Source organism: Esox lucius, chromosome 15 (assembly GCF_011004845.1).
Source record: "Esox lucius isolate fEsoLuc1 chromosome 15, fEsoLuc1.pri, whole genome shotgun sequence".
NCBI lineage: Eukaryota > Metazoa > Chordata > Actinopteri > Esociformes > Esocidae > Esox > Esox lucius.
Genome location: NC_047583.1, coordinates 7,106,928 through 7,116,759, shown reverse-complemented (window position 1 = coordinate 7,116,759; position 9,832 = coordinate 7,106,928). Strand labels below are relative to the sequence as shown.

Below are 9,832 nucleotides of genomic sequence, written 5' to 3'. Positions count from 1 at the left end.
CATTCAAAACTGTAGCCAGGTACCAGTCTGACTGTGCTATTATTGCATTTCTTGCAAATGAACAACATAACAAGAACTAGGATGGTTGCACAAACAGACCATACCCAGGCTGGTAAAATTTGACATTAACATTAATGCAAACTGATGATAGACCGGCAAGAATTTTGTAGAGAAATATATCTGAAACATTAACTTAAAATATTAGCTGCAGATGTCTTCTGTTAATGTATGCTTGTATATAACCTAGTAGTACAATATAAATCTTACTTATGGGCCTTTTAAATACTGAAGCACTATTTTGAGAACTTTAGACTGCAGTGGAAAACCACTAGAGGGCATACTAACCCCAAATAAATCAAGTAGGCATACCTACTGTGACATGCACCCTGTAGCCCATATGTCTTCAACTCTTTGCTGGGGACCCCCCAGCCTTCTCACAGTTTAGTTTTTGCCCTGAGATAGCTCACCTGACTCAACAGGTAAGGGCTTGTTAATTAGTTAATAAGTTGATTCAGGTGTGCTAGCTCGGGGATACATCTAACAGATGGAACGGCTGGGGGGTCCCCAGAAGACCTATGCTGTAGCCCCAGGGCACCCTAATGGGGACCCACAGAGACAGGTTTCAGTTCATATCTGTCACTGATCTGTTTTTGTGACAGATTTGATAGCAACTGGCCTGGTGGTAATGGGAAACCTGCTTCGCCAGGCCAGAAAGGGTGACATAGTCTGTATTTCACCATGTGCGTGCCAACATGTGTGTGTGTGTGTATATGCGAGGTTGTTTGTCTGTATCCTAGTGTAAACATAGATAGGCAGGTAGGAAGAGGCTGAGGAGATAAATAAGGACAACAGGCTTGACCACATTGTTGAGAAGCACATCATGTGCTTTGTGAAGTGTGTGCGCTCTAGCTTCCTCTGTCGGCTGCTAAAACCCCTTTTTTATCCCCAATACTCAGGTATGTGTGGAATGCAGCCTGACACTGATAAACTACAGGAATTTAAAGGGCCAATCTACAGTTCAAAGAATAACGAAGTGGTAAATCTAGTCTGCCACTGTTTTGACAAACAGCTGAATCATGGAGCTGAATGTAAGATGTAAAATGCAATGGGTCTGAATAAATGTAACCATTCCTACAACTAAGTCATGATATAAGGACTAGCACTAATATAAAAAATGACAGCATAGTTTTAACCATGCACAGAGACTATAAGATGTTTAAAATACAATTAAATAAGAGTAAAAAAGCTTAGGTTATATAACTGGAGGCCACTGTTCAACTCAGCTAGTGACACATGTATTAAGTTATACTGTAAACTTTGAGAAAAAGGAATGTAGCAATTGCAGGTTGCCCTTTGACAGGAGTCAGTTCTTATCAGAATGAATGGGACCTGAGGGAGTCACAGAATGGACAACAAAGGAGCCATTTGTACTTGCTTTTTTCTCTTCAGCAGTCACTGATATTTCAACCAGACACAATGGACTGGTGTGGCCATTTCTGTGTAGCATAATGGTGAGCTTGATGAAACCGTGCATATACCGTTCTGTCCTCAAAGTTGAGCTACAAAACCCATATGAACAAGAAAGTGTGTGAATGTGAACGGCCAGTTAGGAATTGATTAGAGAATGGTTGAATGGACAGGACGGGAAACTGGGTGGGCGTAGTGAGCTGGCCTTTGTGGACATTGTTCTTGGATTCCAACCTGTTTATCTGGGTGTCCTCTGGCCACCACGTAGAGATCGTAACCTTAAAAACACCATATTCCTTTTATTACATTTCAATACCTGGTTTGGTACAATATACGTTCACGTTATTATAATGTGTTTGACCTTTCCTGCAAGTCAGTATATCATTGTTTTGTTATTTGGCATGTTCTGTGTTCATCCCATAGTTTCTCATTTGGCGAAAGCTAATGGGGAACCCAAAAAACTAAACTAAATATTGCACAAGCAACTTTTCATTAGTAGTTCTATAAAAAAAAAGAAGCTGTCCCATTGATTGGTTCATAGCAGAGTTCCAGGGGATTATTTATATATCCCTGTGTCTCGCAAAGGAGTTGTTTTTGTTATTGTCTCACTCATCCCAACATAATATCGTGGAAGGCTACACCTGATTTATTTCATTCAGTTCAAAGTAAAATTGCCTTACTAGTAGACGTACAGATGTACAACTCATATGTAAATATTTTTGATACAAAACGCGTTTGAAAGTGCTTATCACAAAATAAACGGTTTAGGTCCCGCCCCTTTTTTTATGTCTATCACATCTTTGTCCCAATCGACCACATTGAATTTCAGTGTAAACTTGCAGACATTACCCAATGGATAAGGAACAAGGCGGTCCGTTGCTAGGGGCGAGGTTTGGTTGAATCCGCTAGTGAACTGGCAGGTGAAACTAGACTGCTAACGTTAGTTGCCACCAGCAGCAGGATAGAGTTAATTCCCAATACTTCTCTGGAATTTAAATTGAATCGGCAAGGTTCAACATATAGGTGATTGAATAATAAACGTTACTGACTTCTGGGTCGGGGCGCTGATCATAGGTAAGGAGACACGTCTTTGTATAAATTTAAACTAGATATTTAACGATTAACGATAGAAAATGTATGTTTTGATTTGACTGTGTTCAATACTAGCTTGCGACGCTAACGCTAGCCAACTACTGTACTGTAGTTCTACAGAAAATGCTACATTGCTAGCTACAGCTGCGTACTGTACATATTGAACCGAATAAGCTGATCGCTAGTTGATATGTGTACACCATTACAGCACAGTAGATTGTAGTCAGCGAACTATACAACATTTTAGTCAACTAAAATAGCTGTTCTAGTTTACAAGCGAATAAACCCAGTAACGAGGCAAAAAGGGTTATGACGGCTCTATAAGCTAACTAGTTAACTTAGCCATCCAGGTACAGTACCGTAAACGTAACTACTGTACTCTGGTTAACTTCGCTACTGCTGGGTTGACAGTGCTAGCTGTATGCTGAATACCTCTAGTCAATGTTAGCTGGCTTGTCAAATTTGGTGAATATGTGTATATCCTTTGATTTTAGGTTATTAATCAGGTAGCGATAGCTACTTCATAGGTAGCTAGAGTAGTTAACGAGAAATACTGTACCCCACGTTAACATATGCAATAAAGACCAGGTCGCAGCTACCGTATAATACAGTAAAGCATAGCTATCTCACTGCGTATCTGTGCAATAGAGTCCCAAAAGACTTCGTGACCAACGTTAGCTGGCTAATTAGTTAGCTCTCTCAATTAGCCAGCTAACTAGCTCGAATGCTAGCAAACCTGTTTGATGTCTTTCCACGGCTTCCAGTACTTGATGGTTGGGGCTCTGTTTTTATGTCGCTCGCTACTGTTTGTTTAAATGTTACAGCCAATCTCTTTCGTCTATTGTTGATGACTGTCAAGAAAAAGTCAACAACATTTGTGTTTGGGATTAAACTGAACATGTGAGTAAAGTATTTGCCATGAAGCAAGTTTCCCAAATGTTGCCTTAAATGTACACGGTTGTGTGGCACTACAGCGTACTCTTTCTGACTTTATTTAATTTTTTTAACACCACGATAAATCTTATCATCCAGGAGTGAACATTTGTCGCAAACCCAGTTGAGGGCATGTTCCGTTGAATGAGAAAGTAGCTTCTCGTTGAGATTTTCCACTGTAATCGAGTCAAAAATAAAAGCGAGGAATGTGATCAGACTGACACAAACTCCACCTCGATCCATCTCATGGCTCACTCGCTTTACCTCTACCCCCTTTTTTAAATAAATTCCCACAGGGATTATTTTATTTGGTTGGCTTTCAACATGTACCACCTTAACTCCTAGCAACCATCTTCTCCCTATTCTCCTGTGGTGATGTGGTCGAACAACCACCCAACAGATCGTTTGAATCGTGTTCCTGTGATGCATTTTGATTACTCGTTAGACAACCGATAATGATCGGTTTGTGTGTTGCCATTAGGGGAAGGAAATGACGGCAACACATGTGTTCGTTTGTTGTTTTAATTATTCCCCCCCCCCCCCTCCTCCCCGGCTACTATTGATTGTGTTGCTGAAAATATCCGGTTTGTTTTGTTGGTCAATATGATGCTCTAGTTAGAAATGAGTCTCTCTGCTGCACGGATACCACTCTCGCCAATTCTCCGTTTTTAGCCGGTCGTTTGAGAGCAACATCCATAGAATAAGGACTTAGAACATTAAACGTGAACCTTCTTTTTGATGGGATGAAAGGTCTGGAACTAAAAAGGTCTGGAACTTTTAAAGATTATAACAGCCACTCTGGTAATTTAATGGAATCTCTGTGGCGATGACTAAGTCAACACAACCAGTCTTTCAAAAGGGTTTGAGCTCATATATTTAGGCCCTCTCTGGAGAATGAGTGAGTGTGACATTGTATCAAAGCCCTTGGCTGTGACAGGCAGCAGCGTGACAGAAGACCGTAATGCTTGCAGGCATCCTTTTCACTACGTAGTGTACTTATCTTGAACAGAGTGGCCTTGGTCAAAAGTTATGCGCTCAGTGGGGTTGAGGGTGCCATTTAGTACTCTGGTTACTGAGACTGCTGTTAGGGCAGCCTGTGGTTGGTGTGGTTGGCTTTCTGGGGGCCAACCCTCCTGGCATTCGTCCATCTACCTGACTGACTGATCAGTGACGCAGTACCCCTACACAAGCATCACAGAATGGCTGGCTGAACTATGGCGGTGCATTCAGAGATCGTGTTGAGAGTGTGTTGCTTGCTACTGATGTTTGATGTGATCCCTACCAGTCACTCCTCTGTGTGATAACAAAGTGTCTTCCGTCCTGCCAGTTGGGGTTCTGCTGTTGTGGGCCAATCCTTTGCATCGCATCTCATTCAGAGATGTGGTCAAGGGACCACGCTTATCTGGCACTAGCAATCTGCAATTCTGTGGTTTGTGAGAGAAGTGTGTGTATATATATAATGTAATATAATATATAAAAGAAAAGCACATTGTTCTGGAGGCATTGTAATGTTATTTGCATTACCATACTTGTATATATTCTGCCCTCTTCTATTTGCCATTCTGGTTAGATGCTAACTGAATTTGGTTGTACTGTACTTGTTCAGTGACAATAAAGATTAATCTAATACATTTCCTGAGACATATCGAATAAGACCAGAGTCGCTAGATTATTTTGTTGTGTACATTTGCAGATTTCGGTTGCTTGAGATACCACCTTCTGAGCAGAGTGGTGGAGTAACGGATTACAAGTATACATTTTTTTTTTTACTGTAATCCATTACGTTACCAACTAAAATATTGTAATCGGATTACAGATATAAAAAAAAATATATATGATAACTTTTGAAATATTTCAATTGAAAAATAATAGGTGTGCGAACTAATGACTTGTTTTTATTTTATAAAATATTTTTTAAACAGAACCAAAATAACAATTGAACACCTCAGCTGTTGTGTGTGATCGTTATGCGCGCAGTAAACGTGGACGCTTATAAGCAGTTATTGACTGATGAAGCGCTAGTTGAATTGGTAAATCAATCGATATTAGCCGACTCATTTAAAAGTGATTTAGTTATCTACTTGGCGCATCTTTCTCAGAACAATGATAGGCGATAGGCCTACCTCGTGTTATATATTATATAGTTCAGTTTTCAAGGTTTATTTGTCAAATGAACCGAAAAACACAGCCGAGAAGATTTGCACTGATACTCAGACAGGAAATGTTTTTGAAGATTAGGCAACTATTTGTTAGCTGTTACATGGGCTGCCTTCAAAATAAAACATTATGTGGAATTAATTACGAAATTTTAAGGAGAAAAGGTGTGTTGGGAAGCACTCTACCGAAGGATGATTATGTATTTGACGCAACCACCTCAACTCTGTCCATACAGGCAGGCAATGTGGTTCTGCTTGCTTTGCTTCTCAGAATATTGAATCCATTGGTGATCATTGGCTGCTGAGGACATTGACTTAAAGCTAAGAGTGCAGGTGTATTATCACAGTTTATTTCTATCATTTGCGTTTTAAAAATAAATTGCTGGTGGCCCTAATAATCATGTTATGTTCGCGCGGATAAAACATATTTGTGTGCGGGTGTTCACCATTGCAAACGTGCTTTCGCGTGCCTAGGGTTTCTGCAGCGTTTTGACAATGTTAGTGGTTGTGGAGCAAAACATCAGATTACTGTAGATTAATGTATGCGCGAAAAGCTATGGATTTCTTATTTTTTATATACAACAATGTCAATACCCTTTCTGAGAAACTGCCATTTATTTTTCAACAATGTTTTGAAGCAATTAAAAACATGAATAAAACAATTAAAAGAAAAGGTTAACATCCTTCGATCTTGATTATTCTGTTGATTGATGCCCCAAATCCTGCGTTGTCTTGAACATGCCAGTGTAAATTCAAACACTGTGGAAATGATTATGCACAATTAGACAAGTCTACCTAGCATTTTATTCTCTGTGCCATAATGTAAGCAAATCCTAAGACCTGTACCCAGTAGCAGTACATTACCTTACATTACATTATGTAGTTGTGTGTTAACTCTTGTTTTATTTATCAGGTATCTACTATATCCCTGTGCTTCTTCTATTCATAAGGTATCAGCTGTAACATGTTTGAGGGGTGTGTCTGTCTTTCTGTCTGTGTGTGTTCAGGCGTAAGCAAGACACTGCACTCAACATTATACCCTGGTGGCACTGGCGCCACTAACTTTGGTTGGTTGGTGGCACCGACCCAAGATTTGGTCACACCCAAAAGAGAATTTCTGTTGCTTCACACAATAAAAAGTGTTGGAGTGATGTAAGAAATAATCAGCAAGGGATTGTTTTTTTCTGAAAAATGTAACCAGTCCTTTGGATTCAACGATGCAGCGTATAATATAATAAAAGGTATTAAGTGTTTTATTCTAGTTGTATGGTTGGTGGTATTTGACAGGACAACACATTATAATTGAAGGTATGAATTATGACAGGGTAGCAACCAAAGTGTTGCTCACTTTTGTCCCTTGGAAATATAATGCAGTATTGTCTGTTTCCGAACATCCCAAGCAATATGCTGAACTACACCTCCACTAGTAGCCACCTGTAGTTAACGTTAGCTTTGCTTTAGCGAGCGGTGTCCAGTGCCCTTACAAGCTAGCAATTAAGATGATTCCGAAGAATGTCTGGTTCCTCATTCTAATGCCAACTGACTTGTGATTTTCAAACACGCAAGACACACTGATCGTACACATGCAATGCTGAAACCATGTGGGTTCATATTAAGAAGCATCGGGGGGGTCGAATGTCTTTCTGCTCAGTGTATCAATGGTAGCACGCTGAAAGAGTGGAAACAGCAAGGCCACACTGTGCTGCCCATATTTGTTGAGTGATGGGGGCGGGGCCCTGTACTGGAAGAGTTTTGGTAGCCCGCAAGGATGTGAGGCTCAGTCCTTCAATCTTGGTGTTGTTGGAGTGGCTCACGTCAGTCTGACACTCAGGACTGAATCATCCGGTAAACATCGACAGCATAGTTCTTTGTCACATTTCTCCGCGTTCCAGGGAGAAGGAGGGGAGTGCGGAGACAAACAGACATACAAACAGACAGACATCATGACATCCTCGGGTCACATTGTAATACTTGCCCAGCCAAGTCAGAGGGTTGCAGAAACACTTGTTAATGATTGAGGGAGACGCTCCTCCTCCAGAGCTGGTGGTTGATAACATGGGTTTGGTGCCCCAGGGACTGGTGCCATGACAGCATATTTAATGCAGGCTGATCACTTAACGAAGTCATAACCATTAATGGGTCATGTGTTAATTGGGTCATTTGCATTATATTAGGTGTTTTTTCAAAGCATTTGGACCAATTTAAAACACCCAGATACAGCTTGGTCTAAATCTTCCAGCTGCAGTTTCTTTCTCAGTGTCTCTTTCTGTCTCTGTCCCTTTGTCTCTGTCTCTGTGAATATTCAACTGATGGGTAGTGAAAGAACCAGACAGCATATGTGGTGACCTCGTTTTCAGTACAACCAGCTTAAAATAGGCCTCCTGAAATCAAAGAGCTAGTTCAAAGTTCTTCTTTCCCTGCCTTCGTCAGCTCCACTTCTCCCTATATTCATCTAGCAACGTCGTCCCTGACTCCCCGAATCCACTCCTAGGTACCAGGGTGCCATTTGGGACCAGCAGTCGGTGCTGTCACCCCGCCTGCCCGTTGGCACGGTGACTGACGAGGCGGGGTCTTCCTGGCTCAGTGGCTCTGGGCACCGTTACACCCCTAAAACGAGTTCTTCTACCTTCATCAGTCTGCCTGTCTGCATCTCCTCCCTGCAACCTGTAGTCTGCTTAGTTGGAGCTGTAACCTGATCTGTAATGTTGCGTTTAGTTTCTTAAAACCTCAAAAAAATGTTTTGTCTCTACCTGTCCTATCTGTTTTTGTAAAGATGAAAACACTGCGCTGAAAGCCACCCGACTCTGCAGAAGTCCCCTTCCAAATGTAACTTTGGGAGAGCCTGGACATTGAGGTGAATGTGGATCTGAGATCGAGTGGTGAGAGTTGAAATGCTAGGCTGGCCAGTGTAGATGGTCAGTCAGCCTTGCGCTACTCCTCGGCCGCCGCTGTGCTGGACTTGTTTACCGCAGTGGCTGGTCAGACTGAGAGGACAGAGCGGTCAGTATTGCACTGGTTATAGCAGTGCCATTGGACATTTAGATTCACTAATAACCATAACCCAGCATTCCATATCCGTTACAGCCCAACTGGCTCCAGCTCCAGTGCCCCCTGAACCGAGGCCAGCTGGCCCCTAGACACTGATCTTGGGCCAGTTTAGCATTTTCCACACTCATGGTTGTGTGGAGGGAAAACTGATCCTGGACCTGTTCCTGAAGTTGAAATGGAATGCGTTGTGCTGAATGACAGTGTTGTAAGTGTTCGAACTGACTTTGAGGCACTTTTATTTATTGTGGTTTAAGGCAGTGTGAGATGTATTTTAAGGACCATGGTCATGCATACAGCTATGGGCATTGAGCTGTATGACTGATAAATGAACCACCGCACTACTGCTTGAAGGGCATGAGACATGGTCTAGAATGTGATTTGGCTCCCAAAGGGCCATTTATTATCAAACCACAGCTTCTGTCCCAAAGATAATGCTGTGAAAAAGACGTGTAGAAATGGCCCCCTGAAGGAGCTGTGGGCAGGAACTACAGTGTCCTCTAAATGCTGGATGCAAAGTGTGAGAAACCTAAAGATGTCATCGAAGAACCACCGAACACACGTTCACCAACACTCATGTGGTGAGATTTTAATTGGGGAGAGACTCAGCATTTCACAGTAACTTGCCCCGAGTTGGCCTTTGACCATTGTTGGTGACACGCTGAACTGACTCAGCGTGTAGCAGTGACCTCACCCTACTCCTATTACAGTAGGTGCTCTGCTCTGGGCTGGGCTGGGCTGGACATCTGCAGGGAGGCTCATCTGTTTACCAGTGCTGTCTGGGCTCCACAACAGATACGGAGGATTTCTGAGTACACATTATAGGTGGGGGGGGTTCTCATCTTGGACTTTGCCCTTTGCAGGTCATAGTAGGCCTGAGGTCTGACGCATTGGACAACAAAACAGACCGCTATAGGCGGGTGTGTTTATACTAAGCTGTCTGTGGCCTGTGTTAGGAACAGGCAGAAACGGTGAGTTTCTGCCTGTTCAAAACCACGAGTGGTCTGTGCCTTTCGGTAACATCTCCTACATATATAGTAGATATGTCAATCAATCAAATGTATTTATAAAGCCCTTTTTACATCAGCAGATGTCACAAAGTGCTTTTACGAAACACCCGGCCTTAAACCCCAAGGAGC

At 42.1% G+C, this 9,832-nt stretch overlaps 1 protein-coding gene across 5 annotated transcripts in view; it reads left to right on the top strand.

The window, feature by feature from the left end:
• The first annotated feature begins 2,360 nt into the window (after positions 1–2,360).
• numb (NUMB endocytic adaptor protein) overlaps positions 2,361–9,832 on the top strand; it is a 40,020-nt gene continuing 32,548 nt past the window's right edge. For 2 of the 5 annotated variants that reach the window (XM_013137586.4, XM_013137584.4), the window contains exon 1: positions 2,361–2,541. The gene's annotated coding sequence lies outside the window, so the exon portion shown is untranslated. The remainder of the gene's footprint in view (positions 2,542–9,832) is intronic. The other 3 variants (XM_013137583.4, XM_013137582.4, XM_013137585.4) reach the window with 2 other exon arrangements.